Here is a 25,875-nt window from a genome sequence, read left to right as displayed (position 1 = left end):
TATCCTGTGTTGTAGAAACGTGTAGTTTCTCGTAAAAGGAGAAATGAGAATATCTGTAATGAAGATGTAGAGAGGAGGAAAAAAAGAGGAGTGATGTAATTGCAAGCAAAAAGAAAAAGGAAAATGAAGAACAGGTTGTAGGATGTCATTTTGAAAATAGATCTGGTGTCAACTGCTACGCTAATGTAGTGCTGAATGTTGCATTTTATCTGGATAGTGTGCAAGAGCAGATAATAGTAAATCAGGGAAAAAGATTCTGTTCTGAGTTGAGTCTCCTTTTTCAAAAGCTGAGTAATGATAAAACTCAAATAGAAAGTGCTACTGAAATTAGAAAACTTTTAGATGTATGTTCAGGACGAACACAGTTTTCTCAAAATGTACAGCAAGACGCACAGGAATTCTTGATGTTTTTTCTTCAGGTACTGTAAGAAGAAGGGGTTCCCATTGAAAATGTATTTGGTCTCTCTTATAAATGGGAACATAGTTGTGAAAACTGTTATAATATATGTGGCTCTAACGTTGATTCTGAAAGGTTTATTTATTTAACATTGCCAGAAAGTAAAACAGTCACTTTTGCTAAATTAGTTAAAGATGCTAATCATAGCATAGAATGCAGTGAGTGTCAATCTGACATGTTTTCAACGTTAATTTTAAAGGAATACGGACAGTATGTAATTTTAATGATGCAACGCTGCAAAGCTGATGGTTCAAAATTAGATACTTTAATAAAGAGGTTTACAGGACAGCAATTATCAATTTCAGGAAAAACTTTTGTAACAGTTGCAATAATTTTCCATGATGGACCTACTGTAACTTCTGGTCATTACACAGTTTATCTTAAATGTGAAAAAGGCTGGACACTGTGTAATGATTCCCAATTGATTTTTAAGCAACGTTTGCCTTTTGATTTAGCAAATTCCTATCTAATCTTCCTGAAACCTAAATTTTAGAGAGATTTGGCAACATCTGGACAAAACAATTTTACCATTTTATTGGATTACCATTGGATTTTACATATAAAAAGATTTTACAAATTATCATTTGGCCTAATGGAAAGGTAACCAATTGTAATGTGGACTTTTTCAATTTTTAATGAAACTTTGGAAAACCAAAAATTTAGAAAAAATCGGTAACATCTGCACAATTTAAATTTTGGAATGTTATTGGATTGCCATTGGAAATTTATTCAAAAAAGATTTTTAAAATTACTATTTGGCCATGCGGAAAGGTAAACAATTCTATTGTGGACTTATTTAATTATTAATAAATCTTTCGGAAACCAAAATGTTACAGAGAATCGGTGAGATCTGTACAATTTAAACTTTAGATTTTTATTGGATTACCATTGGAAATTTAATCAAAAAAGAATTTTAAAATTACTATTTGGCCTAAAGGAAATGGAACCAGATGTATTGTGGAGTTATTTGAGATATATTTTTGTGATTATACTTCTGAAACAAAAATATCAGACGGTATTTTAAAGAAATAAGTATTGATATTAGATGATATTTTTTAAGAAAATTATGCATTTCTATAAAGTTATGTTTATGCAAAAAGAGATTGTGGGCTTTTTTAAAACAATCTTTGAGATTGTTAATTTTTTTTTTGCCCGCTGTTAAATGATGAATGCAATTGCTTTCACAATTTATAGTGAAATGCAATATATTCTGAAAACAGCAAAAAAAAGGCAAAACATTTTTGGGAAAAATATGTAAATATGTGTACTGTATTATAAAATGTTTTATTAAATATTAATACTTTTTTCTTTTTTTTCAGATTGAGATAGAACATTTTCGAAAACTAGAACCATTTTTAAAGCAATTAAAAAAAAATTTAAATGAATAAATATTTTTTTGAGTGGGTATGGTAAGTCAAAAATTTCATGGTCCCTTTTTTCCACTTCTCCACAATCACATTTTCAGTTTTTCATTGTAGTCTCTCAAGGACCTTGTAATGTGATAATTGATTTTTAGTGTTTTTTTTAAAAATAAAAAATAACTACGCGTACCGTACGCGTACGGTAAAAAAAAATCAAAAAAAAGTTTAAAAAAATATATATAAAAAAAGTTGAAAGGTAAGGTTGGCTCTTAAAAGAGCCGTTGTGTTCATGCAGGGACAGAGGAAAGAAAGAATGGGAATATTACTCGGTACGACAAATGTGCTGATCTATTAAATTGTTCACTAGGGAAATACTGGTCTCCCTATAACAAATTAGATCATGACAAGTGGCGCACCGTATTTCAACCCTCAGAAACCGAGGGTTAATTTCCAGAGGACGAGAAAAAGGAGATGCTCCCCCCACAGATGAAGGGCTCACCTGACCTGCCGAAGATGGACTCGGCACTGCAGATGATGGTCCAGGCTGAGCTGCTGTGGATGTGCTTAGTTGACTTACTGAAGGGTTACCTTCAGTATGTCGAGCATGTGTCCTTTTGTGTACATCCTTAAGGTGTCTCAACATGGTGTGATTCCCGAAGGAATACTTCTTGTTGGGATTCCCTCTTGAAAGTACACGCTTACACAGCTTACAAGTCACTAAGGGTGCATTTACCTTTTGCTGGCCCTCTGGAAAAGAAAAATACTCCCATATGAAAGAGGTCTTTTGTTTCCTCGTTCTCTGCCTCAAGGTAGTGCTGCTAGCCTCACTCTCAGAAGGGCTCTGCTGTTCTGCCATTGTATCACAAAGACAACCCAGCTCCTTCTCCTAAGGGATCACAAGCAGAAATGAGGGTAATGGGTGTGGTGTAGGAGAGTTCTAGAACTGAAAGTTGTAAAAACCAATCAAAAGTCTTGTTTCTTGATCACATGATCTACCGTGCGCGTACGTTACGCTTACGGTACGCTTACGGTGCGCTTACGGCAAAAGTACGCATGCGCGTAAAAAAGACACGTGCACGCGCGCATGCGCAAAACAGGCACGCCCCTTCACTTCCGCGTAACGTGCGCGTGCAGCGTACGCTTTACGCGCTGTGCGCGCGTGACGTGCGTCTACGCAAATTGCGTAAATGAACGCACACAGCGTAGAAATCTAACGTAATTAAAGCAAGACGTGCGCTTACCGTACGCGCACGTTAAAAAAAAAGAAATAAAAAAAAAAAAGGAAAAACAAAAAAAAAAGTTATACTAATAAATCTTACCTGTTTATTTTATAAAAATGGTAAAAAAAACATATTGTAGAATTTTTAAAATTTAACCATAGTCTTTAAAAAAGGATAGAAAATTAAAATAAAAATATGTAAAAAAAAAAAGAAAAAAAAAAAAATTCGCATTTAAAAAACCTTGCAAATTCACTGAAAAAACCATGGGTTTCACTCACATTATAGTTAGGAATTAGCATTTAAAAAACCTTGCAAATTCACTGAAAAAACCATGGGTTTCACACACGTTATAGTTAGGAATTAGCATTTAAAAAACCTTAGAAATTCAATGAAAAAACCAAAGGTTTCACACATGTTATAGTTAGCTGGACATTTCACTCATAAAAAACCATTGAAATTCCCCCGTTATAGTTAGTTCAGCTAACTATAACTCGCGCGCCCGCAATGCACTACTGATGACGTCACATATTACATCACTCATGACATGGTCACTGACATCACTCATGACATCACTGATGACATCTCAAATGACATCACTGATGACATCACTGATGACATCATCCTTGTGATAGAGTGGCAGACCTCCTCTTCCCCTAATATAACCATTGAAACACACATTCAAAAATAGAAACTAAAATGTTCAAAATAATGAACAAATCAATATCAGTTACAACAACCTATTCAGTAATTCTAAGAACCACATACACATACAGTCATTCACCAACAGTCCTCTACAGTCACTCATACATGTACTCACTCATCATATGTATTCATACACCTATACATCCTGTTACACAACGCCACTCATCCATAGAGTTACTCACACACATAGTCACTCATGCTAATAAAGAATCAAACATCCATTTACTTGCATATACAGTTATACACACACCACCACACTTACTTCTACAGAAACTTACATATACTTACTCTTTTAAACAATAACTTATAGAAACACATACTTATTCATACAGGAACTCTTCCAATCTCTCACTCTCACATATACTCACTTATATACACCAATAGTCACATATACTAGTTTAAAACATATGTAGTTACTCATAAAGACACTATAGAGACAGTCATTCACTCACTAACACACCCATGCACACACTCATCCACCCATACAGTCCTGCACACATGCTGTATTCAACACATACAAACAGTGAGTCACTCATTCATGCACCTATGCACTAAGTAATACCCCCCACCGAACCATACAGAAACTCAGACACTCATACTGATAAAAAACCAACTAATAACCTATATAGACATTCATGTAGCTACTCACCAACCCATGCAGCCACTTATACACAAAGTAAGAAACTGATACAGATATTTAAATATTTAAAGATTACTCAGTAAGCCATGTATTCACTATGATGCACTTAATCAGTCAGTTACACAAATTTTTTTTAAAAAAAAAAAGCATCCATTTAGACACTTATATACCCATTTATTCTTTTATTGACCTTGAGATATACATAAATTAAAACATATTTAATTTTCAGAAAAACACACAATCACTGGATGATGTCATCAGTGATGTCATCAGTGATGTCATTTGAGATGTCATCAGTGATGTCATGAGTGATGTCAGTGACCATGTCATGAGTGATGTAATATGTGACGTCATCAGTAGTGCATTGCGGGCGCGCAAGTTATAGTTAGCTGAACTAACTATATGGGGGAATTTCAATGGTTTTTTACGAGTGAAATGTCCAGCTAACTATAACATGTGTGAAACCTTTGGTTTTTTCATTGAATATATATATATATACAATTTTTCCTGAATGGTTGAACTGAGAGATAGAGTACGGGTTTATTAAACTTGACATTGTAAATAGTACATATATACTGCACACGCACTTTAATGTAGCCAGTGATCTCTGGAATGATTGCAATGTAAGCTGTATGTAGGTTACATTTGTGTGTGATTTATAAAATGCCCCATGATGAATGTATATTTTCTATTTGTTTTATCATGAATGAAATTAAATGTATGTTATTGTATATATGCTTTTATGGTCAAATTGGCCAAAATAAAGTTTCATTGAATGAATGAGTTAGCAGTGTAGTGTTTTGAACTCCGGAAGTAATGACATGCTTCTGTGTGTCAAATGTAATGAAAACAAATGGGAGGCAATTTATGAAGCCTCAGCTTTACCTAGCCATAAAGGATTAGCGGGTTGACGGTCTAGCTTCTCCCTCCTCCAAAGCACTGTAACACGGAAGTATTGGTCTATATCAGCTTGAGAAAGGAAAGCGTATTTGATAGTTGCAACTCATATACAATTCGTACGGAACCTGCTCCAAATCATTGACAACGCACACTGGTAGAAGGTCTAGATTTTTCCATCTCCTTATGTCTCTGGGTATTTAAGGCAGAACTAAAAAGTATGTTTTTTTAAATAGATTCTGAAGAACTCGGAATATGTGTGTTATTGGACAGCCGAACACAGGTGAGTAAATAGAGAGAACTAGGATTATGCCTGGACCGGGAAAGTCTGTAGGTTCTTGGTAGCAATGGTTGGGGACAACAGTGCCTCCAACATTATCTTACATTTGCATAACCATTACTATGCTGTCTGGAGCCATGTAGTTTCTGTAATGGAGGGAGGATGTAGAGCAACATATAATGTTTATGGACTATCATGTACACACGTAATTTAAGAAGATCCCAATATTGGCTACTTAAATGTAAATGCAATTTGATTCAGTTTATGATGAATATGCGCAGACTATAATTAGATGTCACCCCTATATGCCACTAATCTACAATGAAGGGATAATAATTCAGTCTAACAAGCATATAAATATTTGTTACTTTTGCATTAATGAGTACTTTCTATAATATTGTACCTTTCGAATGTGGGGACTAATTTACCTCCCCTTTTCGTGTTTCTGTCTAGCTTCGAGTTCAAAGAGAACTTGAGAACAGTGAACTCCATTACATAACAGCCATCTAAATCAAGTGGCATATCTATGAAAAACCTTTTTGAGCTATGGATTTATTTTTAGGCACTTTAAGGTAACCATTGGTCGTTCATGGTATACTATACATTACTGACAACTGTGTGTGCAATAATGTGTTCTTTAATTTGGAGGCTGTGTTTGTATTATAACATCTGGAGTGTGGTTGTTTGACAGTTCCGGTTTTGTTTGAAGCTTCTCCTCTGACTTTTGGCAGATTGTAATCATGAGGGAGTGACACAGTTGTTCAATGATAAGTCATTTGGTAATAATTTTTAGAATCTTGTAGATTTTGTGTACCCATTCCAGTAACATTTTCCTTATATATCCTTGCCCTCTGTGAATAATAGAGATGTGCATTATTCAAGCTGTGTACAGATCTCGACAAACTGTGAAATGCCCTTTGGAAATTGAGAATAAATAAATGAAAAAGAATTATTTGGGTGAGCTGTATGCCAAAGTTTAAAGATGTATATATGAACAGTTGGCCTAAGGATTGATACTTTCAAATGAAAGTCTGAGTCTGTCCCTTCTTTCTTCCATTGTCTCTCCTGTTTTATGAGTAAAATACATGTTTTTATTCTCCAGTTGTTTCATAAGATGCAACTTTACAAGTATTAGTTTAGGAATTTTTTCTCCAAGCCAGTTTTCAAAAAGGCTACATCAGGCATTAATTTCCGCGAAAGCAAGTCACAGTGTACTCTATCTTTTTGTGGCCAGTAAATTAATGACCTGAAAGAAAACAAATGCAAAATGATGAAACAAAAAACAATAAATTGTATAAGAAATAAAAATTTGAAAAGCTATTAATTATGTAAGCTGATTTTATGTGTGTTAAAAAATCATTTAGATCATTTCAATGATCTAAAATTTGAAAAACTGTCCCACCACATTTGGCGTTTTTATGATTTATTATTGTATGTGTTTGATTATATTGTCTTATGTAGTGCCTACATTTTAAGGCATAGTCTTGCAGTAGGAAGTAATGTTAGTCTTATTTGTATATGTTTGCAACCCCGAAGAAGCCCATAACTGGGTGAAATGCGTTGTCTGCATGGAGGTGTCCCTTGATGGTCAAAAAGACTGAATAAAAGAATTACAACAATCTTGGCCTTTCCTTTGACTGCCTGTTACAAATGGGGATCTCTATTTGGCAGTGGTTTGCAACCTGTCCAAGTAGAGACCCTTATTCTATTCTGGGTAAGGGAGTTAAACACCCAAGATAATCCCTCCTCAGCCCCTGGGTTGCTTGGCACGAGCAGTAAGGCTTGTCACAGAGGCAATGTGTAAAGCCTTTTGTATCTACACACACACAGTAATGCAGTGAAAACATACCAAAATGACACCAACCCTGTTTTGAAAACAATCCATACTTATCTGAATAAAACAAGACCAAAACGACAAATATCCAACATACACCAGTAAAGAAACCACAATTAAAAGGTTCAAAATAGTTCAGTCCATTGGAAACTATGGATGTGTCACTTTTATCACAAAGTATCTGGGATGCGTCAAAATCAGGGGGAGACTAGGTGACTCATCGCATGCAAAGAGCTACTGATATGCTAAGAGAGAACACTCTGACCAAGTTTTGTAATATCCTTACCACACAGAGAAAAAAAGATAAACTTATTTCCAGAATGCCTGGGAGAGGGTATTATAAAACTAGCTCAAGGTCAATGATGGATGGGACATGGAGAGAGTTAATAACTTTGCTTCTCATTAAAGGGGCAGAGAAACCATATTTAAAATACTCTATAGTTGGTTTTATATTCCAAGCAGACAACATCAACTGAACAAATCCAAGAGAGAGCACTGTCATAGAATATGCATGGAGAAGAACACTATACTTACATCTTGTAGTCCCTATAGGCGCATCCCTCCCTTCTGGCACATGCTATTGCTGATTAGCAAAAAAGCCAGGGGGGTCAGAGCTGGCACAATACGCTGAAGTGGTGTTATGGGATTGCCCCTCGAAGCAGAATACCCACTATATATCAAATGAAGGAACATAATCCTATACACATTTCTATCAGTGAATCTGGAAATGAGAGAGTGTGGTGGCAGCGGTAGTGGTGGGTTCTGGGAATGAAGAAGTTTCCAAAAACAGCACAAGAGAGATTTGGTCTTCCGAGAACAACAACATATTCTTACTTACCCTATCCCGGGAATACAAGAAAAGTAATTGCCCTAAAGTGTGTGAGTTTAGTCATACTGAAACACTCCAAACTGAATAATGTAGGTCAATCTACTGGCATAGACTGGATCGAATTGTGATCTACAAAACACACCTATCGAAAACTATGACTTAATTGGGGAAGATTTGAAGGAGTAATCGGCCAAAGCACAAGGATGGGAAAGGGTATGAATGGGTAGGGATCAAAGGAAGTAAGGATTGTTCCATATTTGAAAACTGAATACAAATGTAATAAAAGTAATTCACGAGCAGAGAATAGTCTTTAATAGAATGGATTTCATATCATTGGTCTCATGTGGTCATTCGTACGTCAACAGTGTCCTTGATGTACCATGAATAAGTTAGAATTTATACGCATCGGTGTCAGATTTACTTATGCTTTGTGCTGGGTTTGCGTTATATTTGTAAAGCAAAGCTAAGGCAAAGTGCTATGAAGAGATTTAGAACACTACACTAATCAGTATTTGTGTTACTATGGGGCATATCAACAACAACCGGTGATAATTATCGCTGAGCACACTTAGCGCCAGGATAATTATCGCCGGCTAGCGCCGATTTTTATTGCTGAGATAGCGTGCTATTAGCAACGCTTATCTCAATAGCGATAAAAATCCTGGCGCTAACTGGCTAACGTGAGATTATCGCTGGAAACCCAGCGATAATCTTACGTTAGCTTGTTGATAGGGACTCACAAACTTAGCCATGATATCCTCCTTCCATAGGATATCATGGCTAAGTCAGAAAAATACCAGACGTAAAAAAGCAGCGTTAACCGCGGTTAGCGCTGCTTTTTTTGTCTCTAACAGGGTTAGCGATATTCTTGATAATAGGAGAAATGTCGCTTAGCGACTTTTCTCCTATTATTTTACTCTGGAACGCCTCCTTTGCATCTCATTAGAGATGCAAGGGGAAGCGTAGAGTAAAAGGGTGCTAACATTCAAATTTGCATGTTAGCACCCTGTTGTTGATAGGGTGCTAGTTTTATCCCTGCTTTTTTGGCTTTTAAAGCCAAAAAAGCAGAGATAAAGCCCTTGTTGATATGCTCCATAGTTCTCTATGCTCTGCTTTGCGTTACTTTGCATCGAAAGGGCGTTCCATGAGTGGTGCATGGAACTTCCTATCTACAATCATTCATAGGCATGGATTTGTGTCAAAATCGTATGCCATCATAACAAGGAGAAAGTTTGTATTGCTCCTCGTTTTTCCTACCTTTCATACATGCTGCATTGTACAGGACAGTTTTGGGTCCACTTTCAGTACAAAAACGTTTCCTTCCAAGTCGCACATATCCTTGCACTATGGCACATTATTCCTCTCTCCCTTTCGTTCAATTTTAGTTGCCATGCTTACTTGTGTGAATTCTTCGTAAAAGATGCCGTAAACTCGCTGAAATCTGCTTCTATGTCCTCAAATGCAGAGCAAGATCATTTTAATCTGTGCATATTATATGTGAAGAGAGTATCTCAGAATGTTGCCAAGATCAGGTCATCCAAATTGTACAGTCCTCTTTTATGTTCTCCATTTGCAGATTGCTGTATTGTTGGAGAGCTAAGACCAAATGCTTATCCTGTTTTCTTTATTCGCTGTGTCTATGTTAGACCAAAATGAAGCTACCATTTTGCTAATTGGAAGCTCTATGAGTCATTTCAATCCTGAAGTACTTTAAAAGCCCATGTCAGAACTAATATTGACGTCTCTCTCCCTTTGTTGTTCGTCTCAATTAAGTTTCCATCAGTCTCCATATTTTTGAGGAATTACGTGCTTGAAATAGGCACTGGAATTAGGGGTGCAGGACATACCCCCAAAATAACCTTGCTAGAATTTAGAAGGCGAATGAGCAATGAAGATGTCATTACATTTGTGTTTTTTTTTGTCATATTTGCTGTGCGTTCAAAGACAAATGTCGAATAACAGTCAACATGTTTGACAAATTCACCCGATTCTTTTAACATGAAAATGGTGTTTACTTTTTTACTCTCTGACTGAAAAAGGCATTGTGAACTATATGACAATCTTGATGGGGCACAGGGAGTGTAGGAGGAAAGATAGTAGGATGTAAAATCTTCTAACACAATTTAAATATCTGTAAATGAACTGTATAAACATTTCAAAATAATATCAGAGCACAGAATATACAAACAAGGCATCTTGTTATCTTTGAAAACCTCAAGTATGAATCCTCCTCAACTGAGGAGCAACAGCAGCTTTGATCCTCCTCAACTTCTTGGCAGCCTGCTCTTCAACGCATATATGACACCGCTGGCCAACACAATTTCCAACGCAGATGACACCCAACTCATGCTCTCACTCACCAACGACCCCTCTACCACCACAACCAACTTCCACAGATGCATGACAAATGTCACTGACCGGATGAAGAACAACTGCCTGCAGCTGAACACAGGCAAGACGGAAATACTAATCCTTGGCTATCGCAGCAACACATGGAACGACTCCATGTGGCCATCAGACCTAGGACTCACACCCACTCCCTCCAATCATGCCAGAAACCTCAGAATCATAATTGAGAACAAAATCACCATGAAATCACAGATCACCGCTGTCTTCTGTGCATGCTACTAACATCGTCAAGTGGCTACCCCTACACATGAGTTGCACCATGACGCAAGCCTTCATCACCAGTCCACTGGACTATGGCAATGCCCTCTACGTAGGAATCACCTCACACCTTCTAAAGAGACTAACCCCACAAACCAACATCACACCCAACCTCAGGAGACTCCACTAGTTTCCCTTACTGAAGGGATGCCAATTTAAGCTGCTGACCCACACACTAAAGGCTCTACACAACCAAGGACCTGCCTACATTAACCACCGCCTGAGCTTCCATCAACCATCGAGAAGACTATGTTCCACCTCCCATTCACCTGCCCATACTCCCGCATCTACCACAGCAGAAGTGGGAGACACTCCTTCTCCCACGTTTCACTAAAGACCTGGGACAGTCTCCCCACGCACCCTCGGGCCATCACTTCACCTCCGGATTTCCAATTGGCTGTTCAAATAAGCCCCTGGGGCCTGCAAGCACTTGGATACCCTATCAAGTGATTAACCATGCTTTTATAAATCCCTAGTGATTGATTTATTGATGGAAACAAAAATGTTATTAGGATCAAATAAATCAAGACACTTTACTTATGTGATGTACAAATGATAAATATCTGCAGAAAACTCATTTTCCAACATTATCATTTGTGCTCTACGTAGGTTTATCAGTAAAACTGCATGTTTGATATCTGAAAATTAGCGCCATTTCAAAAGGCAGTTTGAATTGAAAATGTGCATTCTGATGGGAGGGAATGTGGAAAATAAAATATTATTAAATGCCGATGATATCCTCTCATATGTGATAATAAATGAGAATAAATCCATGTTGTACTCCAGGAGAGGCCCAGTTCCTGCACTGCCCCCAGTGTGCGAGGCAAATTTGTTTTTGACAGGCTTGCAATATTTAGGGACATATATTACTTCAGATCCATAACTTTTTCAACAACGGATCCTGTCACTGGTGCTCTATATACTGCTGTGGGACAAACGTCATTAGAAATCACTCCCACTTTTCCTCCTTGCCAGTGCAGCCCTCTTAAAAATATTGCCCCACCCCAATTTCTTTAAGTATTGCAAAACACTCCTTATGAGGTGCTGGGATCTTACTTTAGGGAAACTGATGCAGAGGTGCATGCGCTGCTATGGATGGCAAACCACCACGTATAGCCCTGTCCAAACTTACTAGAGGAGGGTTACAATACAAATCTGGAGGAAGGCAACAAAGTTCCTAGGGTGAAAAAATTCAATCACCCAGATGACACTATTGTGGAAGGCCACAGTCATACACTCCCTGCAGGATCAGCCAGAACCTGACAAATGGGACATGATAGGAATCTCCAGGGTGGGATACCCTTGGAAACGAGGGGAGATTATTCTGTGGCCTGAGTTGCAACAGGGGTATCAAATGCAACCCTATTTGCAGATACCTCTAGAGGATAGACTTTACACTAACTATATGCCCCAGAAAGCGATTTTACTCACCTTTAAAAACCTGGTTAACAACACACAAAATGTTTTGCAACAGTTAAAAGGGAAAGAAGAAAGTGATGTTGGATTTTTGATGATGGTGGAAGGGATGAGATAATGGCATTCCCAAGGGAGATAACTATCAGTTCGGACTTTTACCTGATTCCACTGCCAATCTTACTCTGTTTGTACTATGCAAGGACCACTATGGTTCTAGTGAGGCGATAGGGCATGATGATCAGAGTTTAAGGGGCTGTTGACAGATAGGCACATTCTTCCACATCCTTTGGGAATGCCTACATGTACACTCTTATTGGGCTGCAGTAATTTATTGTTTGAATTTGATTGGGGGTAAGGACTTAGGGCCATATGTAGGAAGCCCAATACCGGTCGGTAACGGCCGATTTTCGGTAAATATCCCGTTACCGACCGGTATTCAGGCTTTTGGTATGTAGGGGGCACATTTCAGGATTCGGTAATTTACCGAATCGGTAAAATTACCGAATCGGTAATTTTACCGATTCGGTAAATACCGAATCCTGAAATGATATGTAGGGGGAGTGTGTGGTTGTTGTGGGGATTCGTTATTTACCACCAACTAAATGTTGGTGGTAAATGACGAATAGCTGGAAAAAAGCATTTCTTTGCACTTTGAAGTGTGCAATGTGGCAGACATACATGCCCTTAGGGCATGTATGTGTGCCACATGTGCAAACATGCAGGAATCAGGGGTACAACAGGGTGTCACTGTGACACCCTGCCACCCTTGATTGTGCTCCCCCCATTACCGAATCAGTATTTACCGATTCGGTAATGGTAACTGGCTTCCCATTGATTCCTATGGGCCTCTTGGCCCATAGGAATCAATGGGAAGCCAGTTACCATTACCGAATCGGTAAATACCGATTCTAAATTACCGACCCATTCCGATTCGGTAAATATTACCGATGGATTACCTACATAGCATTTACCACTTCATAAATACCGAATCGGTAAAATTCGGTATTTATGAAGTGGTAAATGTTAGGCTACCTACATATGGCCCTTAGAGTTCTAAACTTGTGGGGAGAGACAGTTGCCATGAGGGCTACTAGACTGACGATGGCGATGGACCTGGTGGTGACAAAAAGAAACATTGCTAAATCCTGGGGCTCCACCCAGCCACCAGACACAATGTCTGGAAACAGAGTCTAGATGGGTGCATGTCAGCAGAAAGCGTTGTTTGGGAAAGTAGAGACTGCCCTCGGAAAATGGGAAAGTCTGGGCAGGCTCGAACGCCTATAGGGCAACATTTGTGACTATGGATGATATGATAGTGCACAAGGTTCTAATTAATGATGTGTGACACAAGGACATGTTAATTGGGGTGATTGGTGTTGGGGATAAATGTGATGATATTACAAATTGTACCAGTGCTATGTCTGCTAAAACATTTTGGGGCTAAATTACAAGAGGCCTGGGTCGCCGGAGCGTGACTTTTATTATGCTGCAGTGGCGCAGGCCTCTCAATTATTTCTATGAGGTGACATAAAGCCAACCTGCATGCCTTTGCATGTCCTCATAGATATGAAGTAAGGCCAGGCAGCAAAAAGCACTGCGTCAAGGAGGCATTCAGTGATTTTTGCGGTGGGTGTTCTAAACTGTACTTGTAATTTTAATTATGTAGTTCTTGAACTCCAATTGGATTGAATCTGCGCCTGCCTCCTTGCTTGAGGGCAAAGCTGTGAGAGCAGACTCTAGCTCCCCGGCTGTAATATCCGCCTGTAGTAATGATACCTGAGATTCCTCCATGTTCGTCAGCCTACTACCCTGAGCTTAAGACTTTAACTCAGACACACATGAGGTTTGAGTTTGACTATACAGGTCTTTCTTTCTCGCAATATCTTGGGGGAGAGTATGTACAGATCCATCAATGCTTTTAAGAGACTGGGTCAGACACCTAGCCTTTTTATGTGAAATTTGAATGGCCAAACTCAACCGACCTGATCCCCAAATTCATATTGGAGAGCCTTATTTTTGGATGAACTAGCAGCCACATTCTCCCAATTTTTTTGACTGAGCTGAGATCCTCTATCAATAAATTGGACATGCAGGGCTCACTTGTCAGGATTCCCAGACCTGAGGGCTGCTGTATGTGATACTTCAAATTGCAATATTGCCTGGGCCAGCTGATTGATGCCATTAAGTATGTCCCTGTTTTGCATGAAAATAAATAAATAAATTGTGCTGTGATACCCCTGATTTAAGCTTTCCTTGTATTCCACACAACCTGTGGTGAAGATGTGCCTGGGTTATCCCCCAGAAATCCCACAAAGAGATTTTTCAACAACCGTACAGTAATCAGAGTTAGTAAGAAGGTGCTAAGGAAACAAGAAGTGGCGCCATCGCCCCGATAGATGTATGAATAATGCTATTAGATTGTGGTCAGACGAGATCTTTCGACATACCTCCATTTCCGCTTCCACAAGAACACCCCTTTTGGTAAAAATCATATTGATCCTAGAATAGTGCCTATATGGGGATGAGAAGACTATGTAGCCCGGTATAGTAGAATATACTAACCTCCAGATATCCGTAAGCCCGTGCAGCCCGGCGAATTCCAAAATGGACACCTTGTCTTAGACATGTGAAGGAAAGCAAGATGAGTGTTTGAGTCTATAGTGTAGTCAATCACATAATTAAAATCACCTATTAATAATATTTTACCGGACCAATCTAATAAATCTAAACAAAGCATATTCAACATCTCAGAGTCATCTATATTTGGCCCATAAACAACAAAGATTACGAACTTCTGGCCAAGTACTATGAGCTGAGCAATCGCCCATCTGCCCCTAGCTTTTGAGGCAGTGCTCATCGCCTTAAACTCTACACTGTTGCTGCCAAAAATGCCACCCATCGAATAGTTTATTACGTACTTACAATTACATCCGCGCTGTTTAAATATATGGCAATCCTTATAGGCCAAATGTGTCTCTGTTAATGGTAATATATGTGAGCTATATATTTTAACATCCTCCTGTACCAGCTGTCGTTTATTGGATGAATTCACGCCAGATGCATTCTAACACATGCACTTTAATTTAGTCATTGTTGCATGACTTCCTACCCCAACAAACCCACCCCATAACAAGGAACAATGCCTTAGTGCATCTCCAGTATTATCTTCATAATGCAGCCTCTGATTAATATGACTAGTTCCACCCTCTGAACCCCAACCTGCCAAGTGCAAGGACTTTATCTGCATACATTAGCAATGAACCCCTCCCTGGCCCAGCACCACCGCCTGCCTGCTGCATGAGCCCACCCTCGTGGTGAGGAGAGCCTTCCCCACTCTCAGGCTATTGATGGTTGAGACAGCCCCTATAAGCAACCACCCCATGCCCCCTGTGCACCTGCGGACCGCGCAAATAACCCTGTGAGACAAAGAAAAAAAATCTGAAAAACAACAGCCCAGTAAGGAATGTATGAACATCCAGAATATTCAAAAACAGTCTCAGATCAACTACATCCATTACGAACATTTGCGTGGTCAACCTCCTGATCACTTCAGTGTCCCTTTGAGATTACTGAGAGTGAAATATATCTGATTTCGCTTATTATGGATTATTTTTAGCCTTGCTGGCTTCTGCAAGAATACATGTGCCCTGGCCGTTTCAGAGGATCGGCAAAGTTTTGAGGGGAAGATAGTGGGTTGATCCCACAGCAAGGGACTAGCTCCTCCTGCCCTGATGAGCGCAAGCTGACCATAGAAGCTGCCTAGCTGCCATCACTGATGCCCAGGCTCCAATTTGGGATTTTGCAGCTGCTTTCTTGGTGACAAATAGGAAATGTATCCATGTGGCAGCTGTGAGGCTTGGGTTGATGCTGTTATCTGGCATTGGTTTGCGATCTTCTGGGGACTGCACACTGAGAATCTCGTTGCTGGCTGTGGCTGTCTGGTGCCAGCATGGAGCTGCCACCCTTTAGTGTGCTCTGACGTTAGCATGGTGCCCGCAGTTTAGTATGGACACACCTCCGAGGTGAGAAGCCTGGAAATCGCCAACAGCAGACCTCACATGCAACAAACCACAGTGGACTGCTGTGCTTCCTGAGCGGGCTGACCAATTCTGAAGCTGCTGGGGGCAGGCACAGCAGCCATCCTGCTCCTGGCATTCTTCAGGGAGTCTCTAGCTGCAGGAGAGGAGACCTCCTTGGTGGACAACAACATCCTAATAGCAGTGGCCCCTGTTGGGAGGATTACCTCATCTACATCACCCGCTGCTAACATGATCCCTGAATGTAACATTGTAACAGAGGCAGGTGCTGCAGAATCATCTATCGTGAAACATAGTAGCAGCTCCTTGCCACTTATGCCTCATGAGGTTTCAGCCCAGCTGACCCCTCGAGCTACCCTGTAATCGTAGCTGCTTCAGCATTAGTCAGGTACTCAGTGGACAAAACTGTGAGTACTTCGGGCTCTGTTGTAATGTTGGAGAGGGAAACTCTGATCTGATGGTAACCTGTGACTCTTCCACACTCTGGCCTGCTCAAGATGCTAATGAAACTAGCAATTTTATATCTCTGCCAATAACAGTAACAGCTGCCTCAGCTAATACAGATAGCTCTCCAGAGGATGAAGAAGCACATTTGAATGTGGACACGATCTTAGGGGCTTCTGAGGGAGATTCCAGTACACCATAGACTAGACAGCAGTCCTTGAACTCTAAAAAGCACAAAGAGGTGCTGAACGGATCCCAATTTGGCAAGTGTACTGCCTCAAGGGCCAAGAACCGGACTGCCAGTAGAAGTTTTAAGGATAGTCCATTGTGGGGCTTGGTGATGTCTGAGGGTGAAGTAAAAGCTTTAATATCCTGCTTGTCTACCACTAACACGGGGGCTCACTTGTTAGCTAGTGGGGATAGGCAGCACACTATGGCGCAATCTTCTATAGCTAGGCTCAGCTCAGACGCTGGCGTCCCACTCGACACCTGCAACACCCGCCCCATGTCTATTGGTGGTAGTCACACCCCCAGATATTTCTCTCCTGAGGCTCTAGAAGATTCTCTAGCTATAAATTAAACTCAGGAACCACGTCTCCAGACAATTGTGCAGCTTTTACAGGCTTAGTAGCAGAGGCGCATCAGCATTACGCACATGCCAGAGCAGACAATGTGGCAATACAGCAGTTAATAGCAGAGGTTACTAGCAAAGTGACTGCTCTGTCTACAGAAGTGGTAGAACTACAGCAGTGGGTTGCCGATGCAGTAGGAGTCAGATAAAATCTATAGAGCATCATAATCATCATCTGGCTCTGGTGCAGTCTAAAATTAAGGATTTGAAAAATCGCCAGAGGGGGAACAATCTGCTGGTGTTCGGGATGCCAGAAGGGATGGAGGAGGATGACTCCTGGCAGTATATAGTGCAGTTGTTTGGGAAAGCCTTCCCTGATCTATGGATTGGGATGTGGACTCTCAGATCCAACAGGTACAGCGGTTGCCAATAAACCGAGACAACAATAAAATTCTCTCTAACCCACGCTCGTTGCAACCTCGTCCAATCCTAGTATACGCAGATGATTTCAATGAAAGCTCGTCTAACTCCACCTGTGGCAGTGGATGCTATACCGATCTTTGCCCGTTCAGATCCTAGTAAGGCTGCAATGGACAGATGATGGAAACTATGCCAGTTCTAACTTTTTACCAGAAAAATCCTACACCTCTTCTTTGTCAGAATGACTAAAATCAAGACAAAAGTCATTGGCATTCAGAGCTGAGGGCAATTGAACTCTTGAATCTTGTGATATCATTTTAATCACTGATATTTATATTGGGTTACAATTGCAAGCCTATCCAGTGTTTAATAAAACACACAGTTTATCTTGCATAACAAGCCACTGCACAATGAATTCACAGGACTTGAATCACACAAAACAAACTGAGGCTTCCTGTGGCTGGGACATCTGCTGTGACCTGAAAGCAATCTAAATAATTACTGATCTCTACAACTTGGACTTCTGTTCCTGAAACGGGTTGGTTTGAGACTTCCACATACTGTACTGTAGAATTGTCAGCTCCTATATCTATCAAAAAGGGAAACTGGTGGCCATTGACTTCCACATCAATGTATGGGGCACTTTAGTCTACATTCAGAACTGCAATCCTCCTCCCCTCTCACTCTCATCATCACTGTGAAATATTTCCTGAAGAAAATTGAGGAAAATCACTACTCAAAATAAATGGATTCTGTTGGTAGCCTAGAATATATGGTATTTATTTCTTATTTTTTGCTGCAACACTAAGCTGTATGCATTGTCATGCAAAACAGTTTCTATCATTCACACAGTACTGTTGGTCAGGCTGAGACAATTGACAATGTGTTTTTCTTCATCTGGGGAACAAATGTTTTCTGAATTCTATAGGGAGTTTGTCTAAATTCTTGCTTACAGTGCCCGAGTCTATCATAGAGTCTATCTGCCTGAGTCTATCATACAAATGACAAGCAGTGCTCATCTCAGCCTCTTAATATTTAAATTAATTCCAGAAATATTCAACATCCCTCTTCCACAAACTTGCACCTGTACTGCTCCATTTCCCATGTCTTACCATGCATTGAGGAGATTCCACTCATTCCAGCATTCTCAAACTGTTCATAATCCAATGCCAAACCCATCAACTGATTACGGACATTCCTCTAAATTTGGTTCATCTGGGCAACCAATAGGTTCACCTTGATTTTCTTTTGCTTCACGTCAAACAAATCAATACTGTATTTGGCTAGCCTGAAAATCTCATCTATTCTGTTTGTCTGCCAGCACATTTCTCTTTGATGTATGCGATTACCAATCTCCAGTAGCATAACAACACCAAAAGAAAAAATGAAACTGCTAACACCATCTTTCTAGGGATCTTCTATTCTTTTCTGCCTCTTCAAAATCTACATAAGCTGGTCATGATAAGTGAACTGACTCCTGCTCTTGTGAAGTCCTCAAAATCTTTGCACAATTAATATGCATTTCAACCACCATATTTTTCAGATGCTCAGTCACTTATTAGCTACCTCATCAGAAGCCGCATTACTATGTACAACCATAGCTGGTTCTTCAGTAGGCAAAGCAACAGCAACTTTACATTCAAACCACAAATCCCTAGGACCCACAATTTCAAACAATCAATTTGAATCCGTCCACAGCATTTGCATTATCATAGTCAAACTATGAACTTCCTTCTACTACATTTCTTACAATTTTGGAAATTTTGCATTTAAGGCATAAAGATCAGCCCTTGTCTAAGGAGCATGCACTAAATTCCTACATGCACTTTTCTCAGTGGAATCTCTATAATTGTGCCTACTTCTAAACCACTGGCTCATCCTTATGCTTTCCTTCATGCCTCTGTGGCTTTCTTTTTACTCTGTATTTCCTGTAGTCACCCCACTCTTTCATTTTTTCATTGAAATCTTTAATTTGGGATTTTAAAATCATTATGTGTCAAATTCGTTTTGCAATATTTTCTGATGATTTTCATTTTGCAATGTCAACAAAATTTATCAGCCAATTCTTCCAACCTATTGTGTGCTTCATTCACACATCTGGTGCTATTTTTCATCAAGTATCTTATTTCATCAACCGTGTATGCCATAATATGTTTAAATCAATTGTCCCAATAAACATTTCTCCAAATTCAATTTCCAAAAGTCCAGCATTTATAGTTCTCTCTGAAGGAATCCCTTTGATCACAACTGTAGTAAGAGGTGGCTCAGTCTGAATTTCAGGAACAGCTATAGTATCTCTGTTATTACTCTCAATGCTGTCATTTCGTTCTCACCTGGGGCTCTCACTGTTGTATTCACAACCACAAGTGTGGCTGCTAACTGTGTTGACACCCCATTCTTTTTACTGCTGTACCCATATCTGACCAGGAGCCAGTAACCTGCCCCTGTACCCTCTCAGTATGTGGAGGATGTCTGGAATTCAAAAGGTCATTCAGAAAATCCTCACCTGAATCATAATTTTGTGTATCTCCCTCATCAGATATCTTTCTGCTATTGTCTCTTTGAGTATTGCAGAAAACACTCTCACTCCGTCCATCATATCCCCCTCACCTTTCCTGATGATCCAATTTGTTTTTTAACCATTGTCGAAATTTGGCTTTTACTTGCTTGTTCTTTATTTTTCAGTGGTCATTTAATCCCATTTGTTTAGCACCTCAAACTGTGTAGGTTTAGGTAACAGCTTTCTGTCATTCATAGTTTGTTACAGGAAATATAGCTTTCTAATGTTAAAGACACCCTCTAAAGGAAACTCTAAGTCTCTATTAAAAACTGTATCTTTGTGTCATCCAGACACGTGTAAAATAAAACTCAAATTCAATCATCATTTCATATCCGGGTATTCCCTCAGCAGGTAATTTCTTATGTCGGTAGAAGGAACAACACAAACGTCAAGCTTTCTCAACACAGCACCCCTTATTTTCACTCAAAATTATCTAAAAGTCAGGGAAAATAAACTAGCGAACAATAAACGATTCTAGAGCATTGTCAAAGGTCAACCTTTCACAGCCCAGCTCTGCCAGTAAACAACCAATGACAGAACTACTTTGTGGGTACATCTCACCAATCATAGAATGAATCCCTATCTCGCTAACCAACCACAGCAGAATTCTCCGTGAATGAGGGAAACCATTTCAAAACCCTCTATCAATGAAGAAGCACTATTTAAACAAAATAAACCTTCTCTGCTCAACCTAAAATAGGAAGAAATAAGAAAGTTAAAGTAAAACTGATCTTGTAAACTATAGAAGACAATAGAAGTATCCTTTCGGCACCAGTTCTACTAAATTCACACTAGGCAGACCCTGTCCAGTGGTTCTCTACCCTGGCTAATGCATTTACTCTGAGTAAAGACATCAACATGGATTAGACAATCTCCTGAAAAGGAGAATTCATTAATTCAGAAACCTCTGAGCGTGTGCAACACCTTGTAAAGCACAATCATTTATACAGACAAGTAAACCACAATAGTTGGGTAGCTTGGATTTCAAGGACTCCAATAACCAATCCAATCCATGATTAAATAAAATCTTTATAACACAATATCACAAAAAAATAGTACATCAACACGACAGTGATCAAACCACCAATAAAACCCAAAATCAGAATTGCATAGCCTAACACAACACATTCAAAAGATCAGTAATCTACCATTGACACCCCAGAAAGACTCACAATTAAAAGAACCATTCCACCTTTTTTAAACATACACACCAGGCCCATATTTAGGAAGCTTTTGCATTGTCCTTGCATCAAGCAAGGTAAGGCAAGGGCAACGAAAAGGCTTAAATAATATTTACATACCCACAAAGGGCCCAATTTGTGTGGCTTTGTAAGGAAATGTAACACAAAGCAGCTGTTTGCACTGTGTTACATTATATTTCAACTTACATTTCAACTTTGGAAGTATTCCATGGGTGGAGCATGGGCGTTCCCATGTATCCACCCATGGATTTTGGTGCATTCCCAAATTTACAAAGACTTGTCGACCTGGGATTGTCAAAATGCTACACCTCCCGAAGTGAGGCTTAAAATGGAGATATATCTTTATTTTTCCTCATTATTTCCTCTTTCATGTTTGTTGAATTCTGCAGCACACATAGAAAGAGGTAGATGAATCTAAGGATTGCTTGATTTGTCCCTTCCTTCATAAAAACACACATCATTGCTCTATGGCACTAGGATGCACACTAGGCTGCACACTGTACCAGCATAAGTACTTTATATCTTTGTAAATATGGGATGGAGCACAGAGATTTTGCTTACTGTCCCGCATTGCATGAACATTTGCAAATGTGCCCCAAATCACTTCGGAACAGCACTGCAAGGCAGGTTTCCTGTCAAAATCCCGACCCTGGGAAATCCACAAGGGAAAATCCACTATGATCTTTTTTATAGATACATTTTAATGTTATTTCTGTTGAGAACTATACAGTTTCTCATCTGGAATACACAGCATAAACATGGTACATCTCAGTCAACCCCTCGTCACCCGCAATCACATTCTACAGATATGCAATCTATTATTGTGCCCCTCCATCTTCACTCATCTAGTGCCTGGTATTACCACCTTTTCCTCCATACCTTCCCGTATTTACGGGGGCATCCCCTGCCCATGTATGTTGCCTCGTTCATTATCGCAAACCAGTCCATGCCACTGTATGGCTATATCGCATTTAGCCACCAATGTGCATTTCACCTCCAGTATGCACAGCAGCACAATTCTAGGATGAGCCTCAATTTGCAACCCCAGAGTATGCAGGCTCGAGTAAATATGACGATATTTGTATAACTGAGCATGACCACACAATATGATAGAAATTACTCCTGGTATCTTTGCATCTATCACATACTGGGAAGACGTGTGTTCCTACCTTCCATAGCTGGGGAGATGTTAGGTATACCTGCCGATTAAAAAGTTGTACGAGCTGGACCGCATCAAGGTTGCCAATACAGGGAAAAAAACAATATCACTAAGGACTGAGTAAAAGATGAAAAGAAGGATGCCCTATAGCAAAAGGAGACACTCTTTAACATTCAACCTTCCTCTGGTGCCAAATATTTGTGGGAGTCAATCTGTACTCTAGAAGGTAAACACCCAATAACGTACCTTAATCAAATCTACAGTTGGTGGATCAGAGATTAAGTCAAATCTCAGTTTCATGAGACCATGTATCCCTGTGTTAAGGCACCTTCCAAAACATCAAAATCAATTAAATGCAATTCAATAAAATTGATTGAATTAGCCCAATCAGTGACTGAGTTCTAGAAAAATGAAAAGTTAAGGAGTGGATTTCAAAATTAAAAAATAAGCAGTACAGCGTCAATGCCATGAAGGCTTTCAAATGCAGAGATATACAGAGTATAGAAACATTTGAATATATTTTAAGTCTTGATGGGCAGGAAAATCACAAAAGAAACAGGCCGCATCCACACTAGAACAGGAAAGTCTTCTCAAAATCTCTGGCTAACCATCAAAATCAAGATTTTTTTTCTTGAATAGAGAAACTTTACAGAATCATTGTAGAGTGAGCAAATGTATAATTTCTTCGCAAATCAGAGGACATGAAAAATAAAAATCATTACCTAAGCACTGACCACTTTTCCAGCATAATTATTCAACACCCTCTATGTTAATACCATCCAGAAATGTTTGAACAAACAAGTTAAATTTACAGTGTCACACTATTTGAATGAACAGATTTCATTGATACAGTGGAAGACAAAATATTATGGTCCCAGTTACATCCAACATAGAGCATGGTCACCGTGAGTTGAACAATAAAACAGTGAAAAATATTCTACTACATTGCAGCTTGACTGTGCACAACAGAGCCTGTGAGGACAGCATGTGCTCAAAGCCTTTTTGCTGTCCTTTTGTCACCCATCTTAGTAGAAATAGTAATTGCCAAGAAAATGTGACCTAGCTCAAATACTTAAATGAATAACTTTTTGCACATCATAGAAAGCTCATTTCAAAATCAATTGTTTTAAATCTATCTGTGTATCTGAATTCATGGGTATACATGCTTTGTTGCACATACATTCTTTTGTTCATGTGGCTTTGCAGTAAATGTATACTGCTATTGGTGCTTGATTATGTGACATGGGCGTAAAGTTGCAATTTGTGGAATTGTTAATCACCCTGTTAGTGAGACTTGGTACCCTGTCAATAAATAACGCGCAGGGCGCAATGCTCACTCAACATTCAACACTGTCACACATATACCCTCAGACACAACAGTGGTTTGACTAAACTTTATTCCACAGGAGAACCTGTGTGACTGTGTAATTTCACATCTCACAGTCGTAGTATGTATGTCGCTCGTCGTAGCCAGAGCTCATTTGTCATAACTAGCACTATGCTTTCTTGTGCATGAACAGTCTTCTTCAGTGTGCACATTCTCACTTATCACACTGGGAGCAGGCCGCAGCATTGACCTGCTGAAGTAAGCCACTCTGCGAAGTGGCAAAAAAAATCTGTGGAGTTCCGCAAGCAGCAGAGTGCAGCACGAAATGCAGTTTGCACTGATCTTCCTGCCGCTCGGGTAGAAATTCTACCTTGAAGGCAGCTCACGCTCACTAACTTACTGTTGGCGGGCAAGAGCAAGGAAAACTCTGCAAACTCTCCTAGAATGTAGCTGAGTTTACTGCTCAGGCCTACTGCCAAGCCACTGCCTCTGGGCTTGCAAACTAGATGGCACAAAAACAGGGCGGAGACTCCCGGGCCATGATGATGGATCTCCTATTGAACAGAGAGTAGACACTCTAACAGCAAGGATGGATGCTATCTTCTGCATTGAACACAAACATAAGACAGGATTGAAAAAAAAAGTCCTCCAAAACAAAACGTCAAATCAAGGGGTTGGCTACTCTAATAAATAGGCCTTCTCTGCATCTTCAGCTACAATAGATCTGGTGCTGGCTTCCTATTATATCCGATAAAAGTAGGCATTCAAGCAAAGATCCATCCTCACTTTTCACAAGCACAACAGTCAATAAACATTATGAGACACTTACCACCAGCTAATGTTTTCAAATGTTTCCAGTCAAATCAAGCTTCACACACTTTCCGCCGCTGAAAATACATGTTTTCACGATCTGATGTGCTGTGTGCAACTTGATGCCACAAGCTATGAATGACCCTTCGTGGCATATTGATAGGATGAAAAGAATTGGTTAAAATGTGTTTAACAGATGACTCAATATTTTCCAACACTTCAACAACTTTCTTAATAATATATCAAGGTGCCAAGTTAAAAAAATATATGGGAAACAATATTATGCATACCATTACAACGTTACTGGTGATTCTGCATATGGTGAAAATCAAGAAGATATTAGTCACTGCCTTCATGTTCCCATGCACTTGCATCAGAATGGCTGTCATTTCAAAATAGAAATTTAATTTGGCAAATTAACCACCCAGTCACCAGGTACGAGCATAGGTGCATTCAGCAATTTTAGTGTGCCCTACTTGAACTGTTAGGCCGGATCAATAGAATTATTCGATTTGGGGGAGTTGCGTGCACCTAGCGACGGAGCTCCGCATCGCGCCGGACTTCAAACGCGTCTCCGAGTGGTTTTGCTGCTTTCCTCACCATCATGCTGTCATCCTCCTAAATTGGAACTCTGGCGCTTTCAGAGGGTGCCGTTTTCAGACCTCGCTGTCATGAAGAAGAGATGAATTTGTGCAGGTGACTCTGAATGCTGTCTGATGGCCGCCATTTTGTCTTTTTCCCTGCTGGTTTTCTCTTCATATTTCTCTTCAGTACACCCCTCACTGCAGATGTATGAGCACTTCCAGCATGTTTTAGGTACTTTTTTCTCTGTGACTGTTGTTTTGCTGTGGGAGGTCATTATTTTTGTTGATTTTTTTTACTATCTTTTCTGAAGTACTTCGCCCTTTATCCTGTGTGGTGATATTATTTTTCCACGCTCTTTTACATCACTCCATGGGTAGGAGCAGACGCCTTTTACAATACGCCAAATTGGAAGTAAATACTCCTGCCACTTCTGGAACCAGCATCTGTACCTTTAATA

This window comes from Triturus cristatus, chromosome 3_2 (genome assembly GCF_964204655.1).
Source record: "Triturus cristatus chromosome 3_2, aTriCri1.1, whole genome shotgun sequence".
Classification (NCBI taxonomy): Eukaryota; Metazoa; Chordata; class Amphibia; order Caudata; family Salamandridae; genus Triturus; species Triturus cristatus.
The sequence above is the reverse complement of the archived record's forward strand: the minus strand, read 5'-3'. Positions refer to the sequence as shown.